The sequence below is a fragment of the Mustela erminea genome, chromosome 2, assembly GCF_009829155.1.
Source record: "Mustela erminea isolate mMusErm1 chromosome 2, mMusErm1.Pri, whole genome shotgun sequence".
In the NCBI taxonomy this organism is placed as follows: Eukaryota; Metazoa; Chordata; class Mammalia; order Carnivora; family Mustelidae; genus Mustela; species Mustela erminea.
The window spans coordinates 129440432-129464492 of NC_045615.1; the positions used below are offsets into that span (position 1 = coordinate 129440432).

The following is a 24061-nucleotide window of genomic DNA, read 5'->3' on the forward strand; positions in this document are numbered from 1 at the left end:
TCTGCCACTTAAGTCATTTGAACATGGCTGGGTGTCACCTTCCTTTTTTAAGAAAATAAGTGTATTAGGGAAAAACAGTGGTTTTTAAACTTAATTTTGACTAAACCTGTAGTCTGAAGCTTCATTTGACAACATGGATTAATTGTAATCCAGAATCCAGGGAAGGGCTCAGGGAAAAGTGGATGTGTCCTGGTTATTGAACCAGAATGGGGCTGGAGCCCATTTACTCAGATTCCCAACATCTCTCTCGAAGCACCCAGGGAAGTCCTGGAGACTCAATCTGGGAACCCCTGGAGGAGAAGCTCCTTGAGTTCCCTGAAACCTTGGAAATCATGAATAGTGTGGTACTGGATACAGGCGTCCATTCTTCAACTTGTTCTCAATCTTCCAGCTCCTATGGGTCCCCATTCTCACTTAGCTTTTAATACGTATTAATATATGCCTCAAAAAAGGAAGTTAAACAATATTTAACTCTAAAAGCATTCATTTGCTTTAGATATCAGAACATATCAAATCACACACTTGTTTTCAAAAGAATATTTTAAACATTAAGTATAGCTCCCAATAACCAAAATTCAGTATTTTGAGGTTTTGATACAAAGTACCTTAGTCCCTTTGGGCAGCTATAGACCAAGTGACTTAGAAACTATGGAAATTTATTTCTTGCACTTCTGGAGGCTGGGATGTTCAAGATTCAGTATCTGGTGAGGGTAAGCTTCCTAGTTCGTAGATGGCTTTCTTTTCATTGTGTTCTCATATGAGGAAAAGGGCAAAAGAGCTTCTAGGGCCTTTTTTATAAGGATTCCAATCCCATTCACTTCCCAAAGGCCCCAGCCTCTAATAATATCACTTTGGGGCTTAAGATTTCAGTAGATTTCAGTACCTAAACCTGGGGGACCCAAACACTCAGACCATAACACAGAGCAAGAATCACACATCATTTAGGGATCTTTGAAACAACTGGTCCTGATCCCAGAAAGGCACTTCACAGTGTAGTCAAGGATCCAAGTGCTTTCCAGCTCTGTTCCACATTCTCAGCAGGCAGTCTGTTTTCCTCCCTGAATGTGTTGTCTTCTCATGGCAAGTTGGCTACTGCTCCTCTGGGCCCCATCTTCACATTCCAGGCAGGAAGACAGAAGAACAAAGGGCCCAAAACACATTTTCTCTTTTAGAAAGACTCAGCCTTGTAGATTGGGAATGGCGTGCTCCCCAGGAACTTCCATCTACATTTCAGTATGCAAAACCGGAAATGTCATGTGGCCGCCTCTCTCTGGAGGGTGGTTGGAGAGAAGAATGGTGAAGGGGATTGGTCAACTGACCAGTAGAACAAGCCACAGAGCTTATATACCTGAAGGCTGAAGAAGGGATTTCAGTTTCTAGGAAGCCTCTGCCCTTCATCAGAGGAACTGGAGGTTGTGAAGAAAAAAGTAGGGAGACAGGAAACAGTTCCTCTGGGGATCATAAGGGAGGTTCCCCTGTGGTTCCAGATTGATCTCTGTGGGGGCAGAGACAGATGAGAGAACCTTCTTATTCATCCCTGACATCAGCCTTCCTGTGGGAGGTAGAGCAAGCGTCTCCCAGTCCGGTCTATCAGCTGGTTCCTTTGTCTCACAGGTGGTAGAGGAGTAGGCCCTGTGTGGACCACCTGGTCCTTAGGGTTGTCTGAGACTGGCAGTGAAGATTACCCAATGGGAGGGTCCAATATTGGGCAGTGACAAGAGGTGTTACTGAATTTACTCTCTGCATATCTAAGCAAAACCTAGAATAGAGTAAGGGCTTAATGAATACTTTGTCAAATGGAAAGAAATGTTCCATCATTCTTTCAAGACCTCTCTGTGCTTATACATGTATATTCTCAGGGATGAGTATCAAAGAATGGCATGAATGCAAAACCTCTGATAAGTAAACAAGAGCACAGAACTATAAAACTATTAGAGTTACTAATGAGATTCCCAGAACGGTACCAGGAATTTTTCACTGTAGGAATGAACATTCCTTTTGTTCACATTGCAGCTTAGATTTTGGCCACACAGGATAAAGGAGAGAACCAGAAGCAAGGAAACTTGTTCTCTCGTGGTTTCTGGTCAATAGTTAAGCAAGAACATAATTACCAAGGCAACATAAAAGCAGGTCTGTTAGAATAGTCCTTGAGAGCAAAACCCTCTTTTCGTGTCAGTATTAAAGGCAGGACTGACCCCTGTGTGGTAGACAAATGATAAGGCTGAGTTTCTGTTTTATTTATGTTAGATTCAGAGGTCTAGATGGTTTTGTGAAATCACTGAATGTGTAATAATAAGCAACATAGCAATGATATTATTCTGAGTTGGTTTTTAAAAAATTTCAGATTCTTCTGTTCACAAAAATTATGGAAAAGCAGCAAAAAGATGACATCAGTAGGTACTGTTATTGAACACTTTTCATATTTATTCTCTTCTGAATGTCAGCCGAACACACTGATCCTCAGAATAAAGACTACCTATCCTAGCCTTCCTTGAAACTTGATGTGACCTTGTGACTAACTTCAAACAAAGACATAAAATAGAACTGGTATGTGAATTCCTACTTCCTAGAACGCAGATGTGATGACTGATGCTCCAGCAGCTATCCTGAGCCAGAAGGTGACTTTAGAAATAGAAGCCACAGATTGGCAGAGCAACGAGATAGTTGAAGCTGGAGTCCCTAATATTGTGCAATGCCATACCAGTTCAAACTGACTCCCTCCAGACCCCTAATGGGTCTGGATAAACTAATGGGTAACTAATGGATAAACTAACCTGCTATTATTTTAAGTTTTTCTGTTACTTGCATCTGAACTTAATGAATATATAGGCAAGCCCTTATAGTCATATTTCATCTAGATAGGCTAGATACAAATACAGATATGAATGCAGGATGTACATTAATTAATTAACTGTTATAATACTTGGTAAGTCACATAATCTCTCTACAGCTCAGCTACCTCATTTGTAAAACAGGGTGAATAAATGTATATGGTTCTTATGCTAAGATTAAATGTAATAATGCAAGTACAGCACTTGGTCCAGTATCTGGCACAAGTAAATGCTAAATAAATGTTAACTGTTAGAACTACTGTCAGTGATGACAAGTAACAACAACTAATGTAATTGGCCAAAGTGAGTGCAATGTCAGTCCTGTCATTGAATATTTTATGCTGATCTTTCTGATACATCATCGCTTTTAAAAGCATTGGGTGATTTTTTTATATTTGTCCTAAGACATCTTAAATTTAATCTAGGGGTCAGTTAAGATCCTGAGACAAAAAAGATTGCTATTTCTACAACAATAGTACAATTGACATTCCTTTTGTAATACGCAATGGATTTTAGGAAGAGCTGGAAATAGGTAAAGGTTTAAATGGTAATTGGCCCTCCTGACTAACTGCTAAGGCCCATAAGACTCTGTTAGAAATTCTCTTAGCAATTACACTTGAATCACTTGAGTAGGATATCTGTTTGTTGGTTGTGGGGAAATGTTGAACTTAAACGTTAAAAAGGTTAAATGAAAATCCACATAATAGACTATTATCATTGAATTTTGATTGATACAGGCAGGAAATCAAGGCAGTAAGCAAAAGGAAGCATTGTTCTACTGGAAGAAGAAAATCTGTAACTGCCCAGTGATATGCCATTAGGTCAGCTCCAAGCTCTCCTGGGCTTTCTCTTAAATACCAGAGAGACAACTCCAAAAATAACAGTGTTTGACAATGCTCAGAACCAACTAAAAATATCATTACTCTTGAACAACTAAGAGAAACAAAGATACCAATAAGAAACCATGAATTCAAGAATCATGGAGTTACATGTAAAATATTTAAAAAGAAAATACAATTTTAAAAGTATAATAATTTATCATTATTCATATCCATAGTATTTTCAATGACAATAAATTGACTAGCCAGCCCTCACAAAGTATCCACAAGGAAGAAATCCCAAGTAAAACCAGGCTAGCTTCCAAGCTCAAGCACCAATACCTAGACAAATACATCTCGGTCTTCAGGCATTGAATCCAGAATGGGAAATATATACAAACTCAAATCAGTGGTAGTGGTTGCCCAGAGCTTTGTGTTAAGAATAGTAAGGTTGCAATGGTTTGTCTTGACTTTGTAGGAAAGAATGCTGTGATTGATTACTGGTATCTTCCATGAGAGCAGGACAAAGATGGTTAGCCCATGTGTTGACTATATTTTATGTGCTCCCAGTCCAATATCATGCTTCTGGTCCTATGAGGCCAGATACCCCAGGTTTCACAGCCAAGCACCTGCCTTCCTCCCCTGGGCCTGACTTCTTGTCTTGACAACCTGCCTAGTCACATCAGTCTCTCTAGAACAGAGAGACAGAGTATTCATTCTTTGCAAGTAATACAGACTCCACTCAAACTCATTATGCATTAGTTCACTTAACTACAAAGTCCGTGGGCATAACTGGTGTCCAGAATAACCATATTCAGAGGCTTCATCCTATTGTCAGAGATGTTTCTCTCTTCCTTTCTTCATCTCTGAGACAGGTTTTCTGTAGAGAAAGACAGCCATCAGCAAAATAAAACTCACATCTCACCACTTCAGTAACCATAGTGGAAGGTACAAATCTTTCCTGATGGTCTTTGAAAAAAATCCCACACAGGATTCTGATTATCCTTAATTCAGTTATGTTGTTACACTGAAACCCTCAAACCAGAAGGACTATGTACGTCACGTTGGCTAGTTTGGCTTCAGTAGATATTATTAGGAGAAAGGCATATTGAAGCACAAGTGGTTTCTTAGGAAAAATTATCTGTGGACGTTGGACGTCTGGAGATTATCTTAAAACCACTTGTGGTCACAGAACATGAGAAAGTCTTCACCTACTAAACTACATACCTCCTAGGTTTAGGCCATTTTAAAGGCTCCTCAAGTGATTCTGTTAATCATCCAGGTTTGGAACCCCTAGCTGATGATGCAGAGGGAATTCTCATAAAGAGGTTCCATAGGGAGGTTTTATTTTCCTTTGACAAAGTAGAGCTTGTTTTGAGTTTATCAGAAGGAGAAACCTCTTTAAAAATATATATATATTTGTTTGTTTGAGAGAGAAACAGTGAGGGAGGGACAGAGGGAGAGGGAGAGAATCTCAAGCAAACTCTAGGCTGAGCATAGAACCCAATTCAGGGCTTGATCTCATGACCGTGAGCCAAACCAAGATTCAGATGTTTAACCAACTGAGCCACCCAGGTGCCCCAGAAAGAGAAACTTCTATTTCAAGTACCAAGATCCAGAAAAAGTCATGAATCCAGAGAAGTGAGCCTGGCACTGATATTACTTTTGTAAAGGGAACATTGGTCAATCTGAAGGGGAAAAAAAAAATGCTGAGAGGATGAATGTGTTACTAACAGCCTCTCTGGAATGAAAAGTACAAAAAAAAATCGAACAGGGTCATCCCAGTTCTCTGATAAAATATATCTTCCAACCCTGCTTTGGGTTAGGACCCTGAAAGACTACACCACGGAAGTAAGGGTAAACTGTAGTAAATCAGCCTCACACAGACTTCTGCCCAGTTTTGTATCATCCATAGGAATAACAAATTCCAGTCGATACATATTTGATTAAGGTGATCCCAGATTGTTAACATACTCATGTGATACAGAAAATAGTGTAACTGGTCTCACAATGAAGATGACTATTTCAGGTCTCAAATTATTTCTACAAGTTTTTAAAATAAGGTGTTTACAGGGCACCTAGGTGTCTCAGTTGGTTAAGTGTCCAACTCTTGATTTGAGCTCAGGTCATGATTTCATGGCTGTGGAATCAAGGCCTGCATTGGGCTCTGCACTCTATGCAGAGACTGCTTGAGACTCTCTGTCTCCCTCTGCCCCTCTCCCCTCTTGCTCTCTAAATAAATAATTTTTTTGAATCTTTTTTAAAAAAAGATATTTAGAACACAATCAAGAATAACCAGTCACACGATAACTGATTATCCAGTGTTTGGATAACCAAAACACTATGGGCAAGAACCAGCGGAAATAACAGACAACAGAAGCAGACAAAGAGATAGTCCAGATTCTGATAGATATTATACAGACTATAAAACAACCATGCTTACCATGTTCAAGATAAAAGACTAAGCTTTAAAATTTTGACAAAAACCTATGCATTATAAAAGTGACACTTCAGACTTGCAAATCAAATAATTTAAAAATTATAGGACTGAAAATATAATGATTGAAATTAAGAAACTCCTGACAGGTTGAACAGCAGATTGGACAAAGAAGCAAAAAATTAGTGAACCAAAAAATATATATAAGAAGAAAATCTCCAGAATGTAGCATGGAAAAGCAAAAGGTTGAAAATGGAAAAGAGGGGGCACCTGGGTGGCTAAGTGGGCTAAGCCTCTGCCTTAAGCTCAAGTCATGGTCTCAGGGTCCTTGGATCAAGCCCCACATGGGGCTCTCTGCTCAGTGGGGAGACTGCTTCCCCCACTCTCTCTGTCTGCTGCTCTGCCTACTTGTGATCTCTCTCTCTATCAAATAAATAAACAAAATTTTTAAAAGAAAAGAAAGAAAATGGAAAAGAGAAGGTAACACACACACACACACACACACACACACACACACACACACACACCACTATATGTTCCTAAATGTTAACTTCATCTTAAAGAACTACACATTCAATCCTTTGTTCTCTATTATAGCACCATGTTTCCTTTCTTTTTTTTTTTAACCTTAATTCTTTTGTTTATTCATTTATTGTTTTGTTCCTCTCAGCCCCAACCCTCAAATGTAAACTCCATTCAGGCAGAGACCCTGTTGACCTTGTTTACCACCGTTTTTAGAGATTATACGATGTCTGGCTTCAGGACTGGGCCCAGGATGAAGACATAAGGAGACACTCATTCTGAGAATTATGCATTGCACCACGAGAATAAAGCATAAAATATTATAAAAAAGAAAAAAATCTGTCATTTAAAACCAACCAACCAAAAAACAAAACAAAACAGGGAATTTGTCAGTAGCCTTCTTATAAACAACACTGGATTATAGAAAACAATAATAGAGCAAATCTTCAAATATCTCAGACACAAGAATTTTTTTTTTTTTAAAGATTTTATTCATTCATTTGACAGAGAGAAATCACAAGTAGACGGAGAGGCAGGCAGAGAGAGAGAGGGAAGCAGGCTCCCCGCCGAGCAGAGAGCCCGATGCGGGACTCGATCCCAAGACCCTGAGATCATGACCCGAGCCGAAGGCAGCGGCCTAACCCACTGAGCCTCCCAGGTGCCCCAACAAAAGAATTTTTAATCTAAAATTTTATCAGCCAGTATTCAAATGAGAGGACAAAATAAACACTTTCTTGAAAGGATGAAGAAAGTTTATTATCTCCTTTCTGAAAATTACTTAAGAACATATTTCATGGGGTGCTTGGCTGGCTCAGTTGGTGAAGCATGCAAATTTTGATCCCAGAGTTGTGAGTTCAAGCCCCATATTAAGTGTAGAGATTACTTAAAGATGAAATCTTAAAAAAAAAAAAAAAAAAGGAACATACTTCAGTATGTAAAGAAGGAAGGAAAGAAGGAAAAAAAGAGGGGCACAAAAAACCCTATGTAGAAAGATGGGTAAGTCAGTCTAAATAATTGTGATATGCAATGTAAAAAAATTATTGAAAATCTTGAATTAAAATCCCAGATGAGGGGCACCTGGGTGGCTCAGCTGGTTAAGCATCCACCTCTTGATTTCAGCTCAGGTCATGATCTCAGGGTCATGAGACTCAGGCCCGTGTCGGGCTCTACACACAGTGTGGAGTCTGCTTGAGATTCCCTCTCTTCCGCTTCCTCTGTCCCTCCCTGCAACTTGCACTCTCTCTCTAAAATGAATAAATAAAATCTTAAAAAAAAAATCCAAGATAGTTTTCTTATGGTTGGAAATGGAAGGAAAAGAGAAGTAAACACTTTCTATGACCTTGTATTATTTTTTGGAAAAGATACAGCCACGGTTTAATTCTAAATATTGATATATTTAATAAAGTATTTCATTTTAAGAATAACTATTAAAGGAATAAAGATAGTATGTATAATTTCCCAAACAAGAATAGAAAAAAAAGGATGCCTGGGTTGCTCAATAGGTTAGGCATCTGACTTCTGCTCAGGTCATGATCCTGGAGTCCTGGGATCGAGCCCTGCATCAGGTTCCCTGCTCAGTGGAGAGCCTGCTTCTTCCTCTGTCCCTCACCCTTCATGAGCTTTCTCTCTCTCGCAAATAAATAAATAAAATATTTTTTAAAAAGAATAGATAAAAGAAGCAAAACCATCAATTTAACAAAAATTTTATGTCTACATATATAAATAAAAATGCATAAGGATTTTTTTTTAAAGCACTAAAAATTCTATCTCTGGAGAGGGGAGACAATCGAAGGGGTGAGGGGATAAAGAGAGAATTAAAATTTTTCCTCCCTATATGCTTTTGATTTATCTGATTTCCTAAATAACTGTATACTCATGTGCTATGTATGTCATTTTTAAGTGCTTTGGGATTTTTTTTTTAAAGATTTTATTTATTTATTTGAGAGAGAATGAGAGAGAGAGAGCACAAGAATGGGTAAGGGTCAGAGAGAGAAGCAGACTCCCCACTGAGCAAGGAGCCTGATGTGGGGCTTGATCCTGGGACTCCAGGATCATGACTTGAGTGGGAAGCAGTGGCTTAACCAACTGAGCCACCCAGGCACCTGCACTTTGCAATTTTTTAATCCAATAAAAATCCAACTGGGATATGAATTCTTCAGTTTTCTTTGTCTTCTTTCTCCTCCTCCCCCTTGTCTCTCTCTCCTTCTCTTTACTTAGTAAAATCATTCTGAAATTTGTTTGGAAAAATAATAGAAGAGCCTGAAGAATGAGATATCAATTAGTGCTTATCAAGCTGGCAAAGATGAAAACAATTCTAACGATAATAACAGATGAAATGGGTACTCCTACATTTCTGGGAATGGCAAGGAAAATCATAAGAGAACAGAAATAATTTGAAGATAAATTTGGCAATAGATATCGAAAGTCATTTTAAAGATCATGTTCTTTTTGAGGGACCTGGGTGGCTCAGTCAGTTAACCAGCTGTCTTCAGCTCAGGTCATGATCCCAGGGTCCTGGGATCCAGCTCTGCATCAGGCTCCCTGCTCAGTCCAGAATCTGCTTTTCCCTCTGCTCCCCCCACAACCCCCTATTCTCCATCTGCTCATACGTTCTCTCTCTCAAATAAATAGATAAAATCTTTTTTTAAAAAGATCATGTTCTTTCACTGTGATTTCATGTTTTAGAACTTATTCTAAGGAAATAAAATTAATGTTGAGAGTAAATATTGAAGCAAAGATACTTATTCTAGTCATTATACTTAGTATCAAAAAGTTGAAAATGCTCTGAATGTAAGTGTTCATAAATTATAAATTACAGGATACACATAAAATATGATGCAATTATGAATAATTATTATTGCAAGTAGTTTTTAATAAAATGGAAAATATTTCATTCTAATGTAGGATTTTAAAACCCACCAGATAACAAAATTGCGTGTGTGTGTGTGTGTGTGTGTGTGTGTGTATTTTTTGTTTGTTTCTTTGTTTTAATGCATTGGAAAAGTCTAGCAATATTGAATCAAAATGGCCAACTCAGTGCTCATGAATACTTTTCCATTCCAACAACCAACATCTCTAAAACATGACAGATATGTGGGGTTTGGGCGGGGTGGGGAGAGATTTGGGAGGAGGTCATTTCAAAACTTAATAGTGCATAAAAAGCATGCGACCATCAAATTAGAAATTTTAAGTAACCCTTGAGATAATGAAAGCAGAGAAGTCTACATTGACAAAGCAAATTCATCTGAAACCACGTTCAGGGGCGACTGGTGTATTTGTGGGAGTGGCTCGTCCTGAGCTCCCAACACGGAGGAAACAGATACAGTGAACAAGAGGGAGCCTTGGGGTAGCCACGGGGAGATTCTAATAACCCAAGCCAGGTCACCAGGCTGGTAGGTCCCTCCCATCACCAAACTGGGCCAAGATGCAGGCCTATTGGGTTGTTTGCCTCAGGGGAGAACAGTGAGTGTAAGCACTTGGAAGAAGGAGGCAGGAAAATGCCTCAGGGCAGCAACACCCAGAAGGAACAGGGAGCCCCTACAGCTGGGGAATGAGCGACTGGTGTTCCCCACTCCGGACTAGGGCTCTGACTCAGCCTCATCTGCTACAGGTAGAGAAAAAGAACGTCTAGAAACAGGCAAAGCCAGATTTCTCTCCTTTTTTTTTTTTTTCTTCACATAGGAAAATTTCAAACATATACGGATTAAAGAGAGTATTACAGACAACCCGTGCTCACTGCCCAGCTTCCACCATCGCCCGCCTTCTGTCATTCCTGTTTTATAGGAATGACTTCATTTTTTTTAAAGCAAATCCCAAGGACCATATCATTTCACTCAAACACTAAGTGTGACTGTAACACATAAAGGACTATTTATTTATTTGAGAGAGAGCACGCGCACGAGAGCAGGAGGTATGGGGGAAGTGGCAAAGGGAGAGAGAGAATTGCAAGCAGACTCCAGGGAGCCGGACTGGGGCTTGATCCCATGACCCTGAGATCATGACTGGAGCCAAAACCAGGAGTCAGAGGTTCCAACGACTGAGCCACCCAGGCTCTGCAGCAACTTTTAAAACAAATCCATGCAAACATTACCATGACCGAGGAAAAAAAGACAATGATTTGCTAATATCAGCTGCTAGCCATTTGTGACAGACTGTATTTTCCAAAAAACGGTTTCAGCAACATCTTCCTGTTCTGCAGGGTGAGCTTGCCGTGCCCCCATCACAAGGCGAAGTCTTAATCCCCTCCTCTTGGGGCGCCTGGGTGGCTCAGGGGGTTAAGTGTCTGCCTTCCGCTCAGGTCATGATCCCAGGGTCTTGGGATCAAGCCCCACATCGGGCTCTCTGCTCAGTGGAGAGCCTGTTTCTGACTCCCCCTGCTTGTCCTCTCTCTCTGTTAATAAAATCTTAAACAACAACAAAAAAAATCCCCACGTCTTGATTCTGATCAGGTTTTTACCACTCACTGCAACCACGGAATGTCAGAGTGGAAATGCTGCCTGACTCTAAAGGCGGGGTCAGAAAGGTCTCTAACTCCCACCTGATCCTCTTGCCCTATTTCCTCTTTAGAAAGTGCCTCTCAAAATGGCCCCTGTCAGAATTCAGCCACGCAAGGGGCATCTGTCAGTGTTCAATCAACATTTCTAGCTGAGCCCAGCCTTTCAAGTTTGCAAATTTCTTTTTTTTTTTTTTTTTAAGATTTTATTTATTTACTTTCTTGAAAGAGAGACAGCATGGGGTGGAGGCACAGGGAGAAGGAGAAGCAAACTCCCCACTGAGCAGGGAGCTCCACGCAGAACTCAATACCAGGACCCTGATTTCATGATCTGAGTGGAAAGCAGCCCCTTAACCAACTGAGGCACCCAGGTGCCCCTTTGTCCAAAATTTCTGACCCACAGAGCCTATGAAGGTAACATGGTTGTCATTTTATATTTTAGTGTATTTTATATATAATATACTATTATATACTTAATAGTAGTCAGGTCACTTGTTTCATATTGGTAAAAATCAGAAACACTAGTTCATGTTCAATTCCACCCCCCCTCACTGTGTCAAAATTTGCTTTACGAGTCACTTATTTCAATTAGGATCTTAGCAGGAGTCACACATTGCTTTTGGCTGATATTTCTATTAAATACTGTTCAATCTACATTAATTTCCTCTTCTTTTTCTTTTTCATTTTTATGTAATTTATTTGGGAAGAAACTGAGTCTTTTGTCTTATAAAATAACTTGTAGTCTGCTTTGGTTGTTGTGTCGACATTGATTGCCATGTTCTTCTCTGAGCTGTATTTCCTGTAAAGTGACAGCTAGATCCAACATCGTTGCCAAGCCTTTTTGGTAAGGGGCCTGATAATATTCTAGGCTTTGTGGGCTACTCCTGGCACAAAAGCAGTCATAGACGATAATGAATGAGCGCGTCTGTGTTCCCAAAAAACTTTATTTTCAAAACAAGCAACAGCCAGATTTGGCCCATGGGTCACAGTTTGCCAGGCATGATCTAGAAGAAAAAACATTATCGAATACAAAAATCAGTGCACAGTCCAGAATCACCAAATATTTAAGGGAGACCCAAATTATGAAAGGAAAAACCAAACTAAACAAATCTAAAAACCAATATCTGAAGAAACCGTATAAATTAAATAAACAGAAGAAAATCTTGAAAGAAGTATGTATGTGGATTATTCTAAAGAATTAGGAGATGGGGCACCTGGATGGCTCAGTTGTTAAGTGTCTGTCTTCAGCTCAGGTCATGATCCCAGGGTCCGAGAATCGAGTCCCACATCAGGCCCTCTGCTCATCAGGGAGTCAGCTTCTCCCTCTCCACTCCTCCCACTTATTCTCTCAATGTCTCTCTCTCTCAAATAAATAAGTGAAATCTTCAAAAGAAAAAAAAAGAAAGAAAGAAAGAAAGAAGAGGTGATACTGTGTTTTCCAAGCAAGCAAACTCTGTTGTGATGGTAAGCATTTAAAGATCTTAGAAATGAGTTAACATCAGTCCTCGAAACATAAATGCCCTCTGACGCGCTGAGTAACAGCACGGACACATCAGAATGCAGCCCTTCACTAGCAGAGGAGGCTGAGAGATTGTTCCAGAACACTAGAGTAAAGAAAAAAGAAATGGAAATACCAAAAGCTCGGATATTATAGAAGTTACACCCAGAAATTCCACCAACCATCTAACAGAAGCTACAGACAAGGGGAACAGAGAGACAGAGCTGAAGAGATAAGCAAAGGAATAATAGGAAATGTTTCCTTGAGCTAAAACAAAAAGCAAATGTGATTCTTTCAGTAGAAATGGCCCCGCTGGAAATGAGCAGTGTGATTATGGTGGGGGGGTGGGGGGGTGGGGGGCGTGGCGGGCGGTGCAGGAGACCTATGGAGACGTATGGAGGCGGTGCAGGAGATGTATCCTCATTCATGGACACGTGCTGATCGTTTCAAGACTCTTGCTATGAAGATTGTGCTGTGCCCTCCACGCATCTCTAGCATCTCACTCAGTGACTCTGGGTTGGAACGGAAAATCGGACTTTTGTTTGGTCATGTGCTTCCAGACATGCTCCAGGTGAACCCAATTTGCAGACAGCATCATCAGTGCTGCTTTCTAGGGCAAGAATCTGGACCTCTGAACAGGACCACCCTTTCCTAGCCTGAGGCCCATTGTCTAGCCCAGTTCTCCCAGAATCCTCGTTCTACCTTGTACCCAGTGACTGGCGTTTTATCGACAATTCCTCCAATGATCCTCGCGTCTCCAACATTTCTTGGCCCTGAATTACTGCTCTCCGGACCCCTGTGCTGAGGCCCCGGTCCCTGACTCCTATCTTTGCCTTATTTTCCAAGATACGGGCTCTGCTGGGATTCATTTGTTCACTTAACTTGCAAAAGCTCAGTGTGTGCGGAGCTCTGTGCGGGGTCCTAGGGAAACATAGCTGAACAGACCTGAAGCTTGCTCCTTCCCGAGACTTCTAGTCCGGGGTAGATGCGAGAGGGAAGTGGACTACGGTGTGATACGGCTTATTGTGCAGTGTCCGAACCACCTGAACTTGACTTGGCCAAAATTCTGATGAAATTTCAGATCCTCAGGCCCGGTCCTCTGGATCATAATCCCGTGAAGATGTGGCCCAGGAAACTGTATTTTTAAAAACCTTATTAATTTGTATGACCATAAAATTGTGATGACCGCTGGCCTTAAAGAGCCACGTCCAAGGTCTCTGGTTTGGAAGGAAGCGGGGGTGGGCGAGCAGCTGGGTGGGTAGTTAAGGAGGAGTCCCCTTCCACAACATCGTCATGCTAATGCATCTGGGCTTTAAAGGAGGAGCCATAGGGAGCCAGTGAATGTTTTGGGGGAGGGAAGGGGAAGACGGAGAAAGCATAGCGTAATTTTTTAAAAATGACTTTTAACATTATAGTGGGATGGAGGATGAAGAGAGTTGAGTTGGGGGAGGTGCAGGGGTGAATCCTGGGGGATGAAGAGACCAGCACAGGTGAAACATGCTGGGGACCAGAGCAGGCCCAGTGGTGGAGCAGACGGAGAAGGGGGAGCTGGAGGTCTGGGAGGTGCACCAACCTCGCTAGGTGACAAGGACCAAGTCTGGGCTTGCAGCTCCTGTCCCCTGGACTCACTCCAGCCCCATGGGATGGTCGAGTTCTCAGTCCCAGTCCCTTCTTGCCTGCTCTGACCTGCCACCGTTCTCAAGGCCATACCCCGTCCTAAAGTACACCAGCTATCGAAGGAAAAACACACATAAACATCGCTACCTTCGTACTTTTATTTTCATTGCCCTAATAGAGACCTTACCTAATTAATCTTTTTTTTTTTTAAGATTTTATTTATTTATTTGACAGGAGAGACCACAAGTAGACAGAGAGGCAGGCAGAGAGAGCGGGGGAAGCAGGCTCCCCTGCTGAGCAGAGAGCCTGATGCGGGACTCGAGCTCAGGATCCTAAGATCACGACCTGAGCCAAAGGCAGAGGCTTAACCCACTGAGCCATTCAGGTGCCCCTAATTAATGTTTTAAAAAAGATTTTTTTTATTTATTTGAGAGTGAGAGATCACAAGATGGGGGCGGCTCAGAGGCAGAAGCAGGCTCCCCGCTGAGCAGGGAGCCCAAGGTGGGGCTCCATCCTGGGACTCCAGGATCACGACCTGAGCTGAAGGCAGTCACTTAACCCACTGAGCCACCCAGGTGCCCCTCTAATTAGTCGTGATAAATTAATTGCCTTTCATATTTCGTTCTTACAAAAACCTAAATACTATTGTGCTGCTTCCCTTGGGGCTCCCGGCTTTATAGGTCTTTTAAAGGTTCATGCCTAAACTACTCCTTCAGCTTCCCAAACAACCTCAGGGCAGCAACTCCAAGCAAATGCAAGGGCAGAACTGACCAGCCGTCACTTCGCAGACGCACCAAAACTTTCCCTCTGTGAGAGGAATGTCACACGCCCACTTTCACAGGCTGCTCCAGGTGGCAAAGAAAAAAAGAACTCGCATTTCACAAACAGGTTATGAGTGGTCACACAAAGGGTTACTCCATTCATTTCCACTTGGCTGAGAGTTTGGAGGCAAACCCTTTCAAGCTTACATAGGTCACCTGGGACTTCAAAAGTAAATCTAGAGCTGTCCAGAGTGAAATAATGGTTATTGCTGATTAATCCTGACGAACACTCATGATACAGCAATAAACCAGGTATGATAGAACTATAGGCTCGATAAAATAAGTTCTGTCTCTGTAGGAGAGAGATATAAAACTGCATTAACAACTGAAATAAATTATATGTGTGATAATAAAAAGAGTCAAATAACTGCTTACAATTTGCAAAGTACTTTCTCATTTATTACCTTATTTGAGCCTCGCAAAAATTCCTTAAGGTCAGTCATCTTAATAGTTTCGTGTTATAAATGAGAAAACTGAGGACCAGAAAGGTCAAGTGACTGGTCCTGTGACACACAGCCAATAAGACAACATTTTGCTATCTCTACTAGCATGCTTTTGATTGCAAGTAACAGAAAACGCAAATTAAACCATACTAAATAGTAAAGGAGAAAGGGGCTTTGGTAACAGAAAAGGTCTAGTGGAGCAGTGGGCTTCAGGCACAGTTTGATCAGAAATTCAGCCCTGTTTTATTTTGACTGTCTTGGATTTACTCTTTTTTGTGTGTGCCAGCTTTATTCTCAGATTCTTTTTTTGTTTCGTAACAAATGCTGAAGCAGTTTCAGGACCCACCACACTATCTAAGAAGGATCACCAGACTAATCAGGCTTCATCTTTATCACACCCGGGGCCAAGGGGATGCCGGGACTGGGATACATGGCCATGCGTCGGCCGAAGACCATGTTAATCGAGACCGCCGCCCCGCAGCTGCTATCCCATGTGAGAAGGATGGAACGGAGGCCCCGGACTCAACCACAATATCCGCCACATATCAGAACCTGAATGCATGACTTAGAACTCCGAATCCTTGGGGTTTGCTTGGTTTTGGGTTTGGGGGGGCTCTTTCTGGATCTTACATATTGTATGTTTTACTCCAGGAGCAGACAACTCTATGTAAAACTGCTATTTTTGTGTGTCTGCATGGGCCTAAGAAGGTCTTTAGGTGACCAGAAGTCCTTCCCAAATGGTGCGCACCAAGATGGGACCCTCCTCTGTGTGTGTGCTGCCCCTACTGTGGAGTCCGTGGCTTCTTGGCTTACGTCTCCGACTCACATTCTTCTACTTTCTCTGTCCCCATTCATTTGTGTTTCAAGCACATTTTTGTTTCCTTGTGTCAGGGCCCAGCTAGAAGGACAGAAACCACTCTGAATATATAAAACAGAGGAATTTTAATGCAATGAGATGAAAGAAATTTAGAAGCCAAACAAGGGATTGTGAGGCAACCCAGAGACTAGCCACAGCAGGAAGTGGCTGCCACTCCTAGGCTGGAGGGACAAAAGGAGGAGATGAGGCTACCCAAGCCCAGGGCCCGGGATGGCCCAGAGGAAGCCGGAACCATGGCAGGCTTCCGGTGAGAGCCAGAGCCAAGGGAGAGAGGCAGCAGCTGCCAGAAATGCCACCCCAGTCCGGAGGGAGAGGGAGAAACACGCTGACTTCCCCTTCCTTCTGCTCTCCACACTCCCACCGGAGCCGCCGGTAGCCCGGACACAGGAGCCCGCTGACAAGGGACCTGACAACCTGAGCCCAGAGGGTCAGGCACCCTGAATACAGAGCCAGCGGAGACAGGGCGAGGAAAGGAGCTCAGGTCCCAGGCCCCCAGAACCAGCACACTTGCACGACAACACCATCTACGCTCCTTGCGGCAAAATTCTAGAAAACACAGATATACAAAGAGAAAAAGGTTAAAAATCATGATTTAATTCCTTTTTTCTTTTTCGGTTTGATTAGTACATAATAGACCTACATCACCGTATAAGGTCAGCCCTCTATATACTCATTTACTGTGGAATGATAACCACAATAAGTTTAGTTAACATTGGTCATCTCATACAGATATTAAAAAAAAAAATGTTTTTTTTTTCCTTAAGGTGACAACTCTTAGGATTTATTCTATAAACAACTTTCCTGTCTACTATAGAGCAATGTTAACTATAGTTACCATGTACTACATCACATCCCTAGTACTTACTTATCTTCGAACTGGAAGTTTGTATCTTATGACTGCTTTCCTCCGATTTCCTCTCCCAGCCTCCCCTGCTTCTAGTAACCACAAGTGTGATCTCTTTTTCTACGAGCTGCATTTTTTCCTTTCTCTTTTATCCCCTTCCCTTCCTCTGTTCCTCCCTCCCTTCCTTTCTTCCTTCCCTCCTTCCTTCCTTAACCCCCTCTTTGCCTTTCCTTTCCTTTGCTTTTGATTTCACAAATAAGTGAGATCATATAGTATTTGTCTTTCTCTGTTTGACTTATCTCCCTTAGCATGATGCCCTCAAGGTCCCTCTATGTTGTCACAAACAGGATTTCCTTCTTTTTCGTGGCTGAATAATATTCTATTGCGTATAGGTACCATAGTTTCTTCATCCATTCATCCACTGATGGACATGTGGGTTGTTTCCAGGTCTTGGCAATTGTAAATAATGCTGTCACTAAATATGGTTCCAAAGTGCTGGAAAAGCACAGAATATCATCTATTAATACTTACACAATAGGAATATTTTGTATATTAATAATGCTGTTTGTTCACCATTTTTCTTTCAATTAACTTTACATGTTCTAAAAGTTTTATTTATGTATTTGAGAGAGAGAAAGAGAGGGACAGTACGAGGAGGTGGAAGGGCAGAGGAAGAGGCAGGTGCCCCGATGAGCAAGGAGCTTGACGCGGGGCTAGATCCTGGGAAGTGGAGATCATGACCTGAGCTGAAGGCAGACACTTAACCGACTGAGCCACCCAGGCGCCCCTCAATAACTTTACCTCTTGCACTTACTCCCAGGATCTTTGTTTTGCTTAAATACAAAGTGTATATATGACTTGAACAATTATTTCGTTATGGGTTTTTTTTTTTTTTTTGAGGCAGGGCATTTTTTTGGTGAATGTGAGTTTTTGCAAGTGAGTATATGTATGTATTCAGTGAAGAATAAATTAGAAAATATTTCTATTAAAAAAAGAGAATATTCCTATTAATTGTCCTCCTTCCTGAGTAGAAACAAATGTCTATATTTTTTATGTTTTGCCCTAACAACACAGAAAAAAGTAACGGCCCTGTGTTTCAAATATGAAACCATTCAAGAATTGGTTTTCATTTCTGCATTAAATTTGATTTTGACAAGAGATTTTTAAAAATTAGGCTGCAATGAACACAGGGGTGCGGCTATTTCTCCGACAGAGTTTTGAAGAGGCCAGTGTTGAGAGGCAAAGTTAAATCTGCCAGTCTCCAAGAATCGTTGATTGCTGTCTACTGCTCCGTAGTCACTGTGGGGGGTCAATGTTCTGGTCCTTTCCCTGTCAAAAGGCCAAGCATCCTAGCAGTTTGACATTTTGTTACACAAGCCCTAAAAAACTCAGTTTCTCTTCTCTGTCAAGTCAGTTGTGAAAAAATAGATTTGACAACTGTGGTAAGAAGCTTTATTTCTTCCAAGACACCGATTTGCTTCTTTTCCCAAATAACACGAGCCATATGACTTATCAATGTCTCCTCTTTTTGCCCAGGCTACCAGGAAACTCACAGTGCCTCTCAGACTAAGACCAGCACATTTCAGCCCTTCTGGTGGGCCTGTGCTTCTTTTTCTCTGCTCCATGTACCATGTCAGCTCTACAGTGTGTGTGTGTGTGTGAGGGCGGGGGGGGGGGGGGGGGTTGGTCAAGAAGACAGACAGAAAGACAGGGAGAGGCCCTTGAATTATTTCCCCAGAAGGTTGCTGGGACATCACTTTGCTCTCGTCAACTTTGTCCACTTTAAGCCAGCTGGCCAGCACTGGGGAATCATCTGCCCCAGGAGAACAGACCCTGTCTACCGCCCTCCCCAACAGCAGATGGCCCCTCCGGACTAATCCAGGTCATACATCATTGTTGAGTGAGACACCACCATCCGCTGGACAAATCACTAGGGTCTTTGCTCCAACTCATAGGCTAGGAATTATACGTATGTGCTCACAGACTCTGAATCAATAAGTTTTCAGCTGTGGGGGCCCTACTGAGCATCTTCCCATGGAACGGGGTAGAGCTAGGGGCTTCCAGAGAGATTAGGGTTGGATTTTTAACTACATTGGGCATTTTAATTGGGTCAGGCAAAGCTTTGGCAAAGAGGTGAAAGCACTGTGTCTTCAAGCCAGCGCCTTTCTGGCCTGTTTTGCTTCCTTGATTCACAAGTTAGTCTCTTTAGAAATGTGTCTCTTGTCCTTTGTTTATGTGAGGCTGACAGTCTGGCATCAGGCCCAGTTTAATATAATTTTTACTGTGGCTATCACATCCCCAGTTCTATCAAGAAGGTCATTATCGTGTTGTCTAAGACACCTTACCATGGTAATTACCAGGCCAGGTGCACACCCATACTCACCCCACCCCACCCCTTTCTACTTCGAATTTCAGAAATGAACTCCATGCTCACTCCCACTCCATTGAGACAACAAGAACCTGTGACTCGATGGCATGGCAAAGTGGATATTTAGAAATGATCTAATCACGTGATTGGGATAGGTGAACAATTCATATAAATTAGGTTCTAGAGTATATCAGCAGATCTACAAAACAGGAAGAAATTCTCCCATTGCTTAAAACTGCCTCAGAGTTCTAGAAACACATAAGCTGCCTTTATAGCAAATTTGCTTCCCTAATTATGTTTTACATAATCTAATGCGTTCATATGAATTTGTATTCTCTAAGCATACACCAGCCTAAAGGTATGTTGCCTGGGAAGCTGGCAAGGAAAACTGACCACAGGTGATCATCAGGGTAGCACTGAAAGTTGGCAGTGAAGGAAAGATCCAGTACTGACAAAAGGAAGGAATCGTGCAGCATTTGGTTTGGAAAATGGGGTGTGTGTGTGTGTGTGTGTGTGTGTGTGTGTGTGCATGCACGCACCCACATGCACGCCCAAGTTCCATTGTTGGTTTTGGTGCAGAGTTGGGTCAGACTCTTAGCATGGCTTTAGAACATGGGCATCGACAGTGAATGATGGTAATAATAACCCACTTCAGGGGTGTGGACGTTAGCCAATAGACATACCCTTCTGGCTTTGAACCAAGACTTGAGGTGGAGCCTGGGCTTGGACTTGTCCGGGAGGCCTGTGCCTTCAACAGATAGAGTCTTACTGAAGAATTAGATCGCACTAACAATGAGACTTACTGGGAAAACAAATAAAATGCTTTAAATGTTTAAATGCACTTCCAAGTATTCATCCTCCAAATATTTAGACTCTGAGCGGACTGGGCCAAGAGCCCAAGCTTCCTGTGCATGCTGGATGGTTCCAACAATCTCCCCAAGATCAGCAAATATGTAACAACTTAAAATATAATCCTTTCGGAGCCAAAAAAGTTATTCCCCAGGTACTGCTCCAGGAAACCAGCTAGGTCTCTGTCCAAAGGCCTCTGTAACGTCTACAGAGTAGATTGGTTTTTAATGAACTTTCACCAAGGCCTCCACGGGACCGTGATCTGTGTTCACTGTGAGGTTGCGCCACAAACAAGAGTGGATGGAGACGTAGAGGTAGAGGTGGGTAGGAGGAAAAGGAAGGAAGAGGGAGAGGAAGGCAGAAAGAGCAATGTGTTGAGGAAACTGGTCGCCATTGAAAGCTTTGATGCCTGAATCAAGTCTTCAAGAGGAAGTTCAAGAAAACCAAGGAATTTTGTTTTTGGAGAGGAGGGCGAGGGCAGCAGAGACAGATTTCCTCTTGCATTTAAATTCCTCTAAGTTCAGTAATCATAGAATTCCTTCTCCTTTTCCCAGGGATATTCAACAAAAGCTTTCCTTTTTTGAAGCCTCCACAGGAGAGAAAAGAATCTGATTCTAGAGTTTAACCAACTCTTCTTTAACTAAGAGACTCCACCAAATTAAAGAAATAGCCTTCATGTAGATCTTGATTCTACAATATTTGATTAGTACTTCATTTAGTCTTCTTCATTCAGAACGGGGGGAGTCGAATTTGACATGCATGTAACTTTTGTTAAGTTTGATTGTAAGAGAAAGAGAGAGGGTGGGAGTCGTGGGGGTGGGGGCAGGTACTGACTGAAAGTCCTCCAGTCTCTGGCATGGCATCTCCCTAAGAGACTTTCAAGGGCAGTTTTGATTATCTGTGGCCTTCGTCTTGTGGCTGGCCTCCGAACCTGCCCCTCTGATCAGACAACGTCGATGCAGAATGATTGCGCCTTGGGGAAATGGAAAAAATAAAAAAGAAGTAGAATCATTTTTCTGATCTCTCTCAGTCTGTACTGTAACTAGAATCTTGGCTTTCTAAATCTTTGGGCCCAGCTACAAAGTCCACCACCAACTCTTTTGCCTTTTTCTTATTGTAGGGTACAAAATGGGGTCCACTAATGAAAAGTACGGGAGACAGAACCAACCTTCCTTCCTTCCTTCCTTCCCTCCCTCTCTCCCTCTCTCCTTCCCTCCTCTCCTCCTCCTTCCAGTATCTGTGGAGGATCAACAATGTATCAGGGGCAGGATTCAGCCATAAGCTAATGCTGAGTCAAAAGACCGAGTCTTGACTTGATTATGTGGAACCAGCACTGTGACACTGGGGTTGCTGCGGATCCTTCTGGATCTCGTCCACCAAAAAAAAGTGGAGGGAAAATGGCAAGTACATTCTAAGCTTTCCCTCAGTGATGAAATTCTGTGAAATCAATGTAGATATATTTTCTTCAAGCTTAAAAGAAAAAGGGGCAGTTGGGTGGCTCAGTTGGTTAAGTGTCCGCGACTCTAGATCTCAGCTCAGCTCTTGATCTCAGGGTCAGGAGTTCAGGCCCTGTTGTTTGGGCTCTATGTTGGGCATGGAGCTTACCTATAAATAAATAAATAAATAGTAAATAAATAAACAAACAAGCTTAAAGAAATAGAACAAACTGTCCTTAGAGCAACTTCTTCAAGCCCTGACAACACTTTGCCCTAAGCAGCTCTTGTCCCTCAGCTTTGCCCTTCCGGTGGCTGCCAGCTCCACCCACTTCTCTCTCCTCCGGACTCACCATCACCTCCTCCTCCTCTCAGCTCTGGGGCTTCTGAGCAGACACTTCCACAAAACGAAGAGATGCCTTTCTCGATTTTGTTTCCGGTTGTGGATGCTGTCGTTCAGCCCCTGGGAGGGTGACTCAGGCTTCAGTGCTTTGATGAAAAGTAAGGATAGCCATGTTATGGACAAAAGATAGGGAAATCGATCTCTTGTAAGATTAATCATACTTTCGGATTATGCAAAGGCTTCATTTTCAATGACTGCATCATTTGTAATGTGGCTTCGTGTGCCATCGTGCCATCACCGGGCACGTGAGCCTGTTGGCACTCAGCTGGTGAATTTGGTAATAATAGTGGTTCCAGCTCTAATTGCCTTTGTTTCATCCAACTGAAAAAAGTCAAAATAAAACATCTGGTTACTCTCAGAGGGGAAAATATGCTTATAAAACGCCTGAATGTTTGTGATATCCTATCAGGGAACGTTGACCAAACACTGCTGTGGGTAACACCTGCTTCTGAGTGGTTCTAGTCAATCAATGAATACATATGTGAGGGTCACCTGGGTGGCTCAGTCGGTTAGTAGCTGCCTTCGACTCAGGTCATGATCCCGGGGTCCTGGGATCGAGTCCCACATTGGGCTCCTTGCTCAGCGGGGAGCCTGCTTCTGCCTCTGCCTGCTCTGCCTGCTGTTCCCCCCGCTTATGCTCTCTTGCTCTCTGACAAATAAAATAAAATCTTTAAAAATAAATAAATACATACATACATACATACATATTTGAAGGAGGCCTATTCAGTCAACAGGTGAGCTCAATTCAATTCACTCCCTGAGCATGAAGGAGAAGACTAAAAAAAATGTAAAATTTCCTGATATCATGAGAGATGCAGTGGAAAGCCAGAGCACTTAAATTTGAATCCTTCTTACTAAATGTGTGATCCCAGGGCAGGGACGCTGTCCCTGTGAGCTTTCCATTTCCCGCAAGGATATTGACTCCTGCTGTATCTTTCTCATAAAACTCTGGTGAGGAGACACTGATGGCATGTAAGGAGAAGACGGGTCAGAGCTACAGAACGCTCCCGTCGCTAAGCACATCACATATCCACACTCACTCGATCTTCACGGGAAGCCCGTTTTATAAAACATAAGAAACCCCATCCATGCATGAGGGAGGGACTTGCTAATAAAAAGTGGAGGTTTTTATCCCAACTAAAGCAGAATCCGTGCATTTAGCCCCATATGATAATCAATTACACAAAGGTGGCTACTGAAATGTTTTCATGCAAAAGAGTAGGAAAAAACTTTTCTTTACCCTCCCCCACTTGTAATGGGAAAGGTGGGGGGGGATAAATGCCTATGATCTTTCAAATGCTTGTCACCTGATTAAGATGACTTTATTAGGTTAACAGGATGAAAATGTTTCATGTTGTGTGGTTTTCTTGCAAAGTTACAATGCTTTTGACTTATTAGGCTTTAAAAGATCAGGCATTTACGCAACAATCCCACACTTTCCTCTTGAATTTACATTCCAACAAAATAAAATAATTTTTTAATATCACGGGATTACAAATTGCCGGACTCCAGGGAATCCGGCATCTCTCACTCTCTGCCTGCCTCTAAGAAGCAGGCAAAAACTTGAAAACCAAAGACACCAGCAACCTTCCAGCAAACAAAGGCGGTCATTATGTTTTCTGCACTTCGGAGCTTTTCCTCTGCCAAGCAGATACAGAGAGTACTCATCTCCTTCCAACTCCCAAATCTCTTGACTTCCTCCTTCTCGTTCTCTCCATCTAGGGCCTTTTGAGCGAGATGGCCAATAAGCCCCTTGTTTCACATCTCTGCAGGAACAAGTGGATGCGACTCTCAGTGTCCACTAAACC

The 24061-nt window shown here is 42.3% G+C and overlaps 1 long non-coding RNA gene across 1 annotated transcript; it reads right to left on the minus strand.

The window, feature by feature from the left end:
* Positions 1 to 17609: 17609 nt before the first annotated feature.
* LOC116583899 lies at positions 17610 to 23156 on the minus strand. The gene is made up of 3 exons (XR_004282960.1): positions 23109 to 23156; positions 22204 to 22313; positions 17610 to 17695 (listed from the first exon to the last, which is right to left on the minus strand). It is a non-coding gene; the product is annotated as an uncharacterized LOC116583899 (long non-coding RNA).
* Between the last annotated feature and the right edge of the window lie 905 nt (positions 23157 to 24061).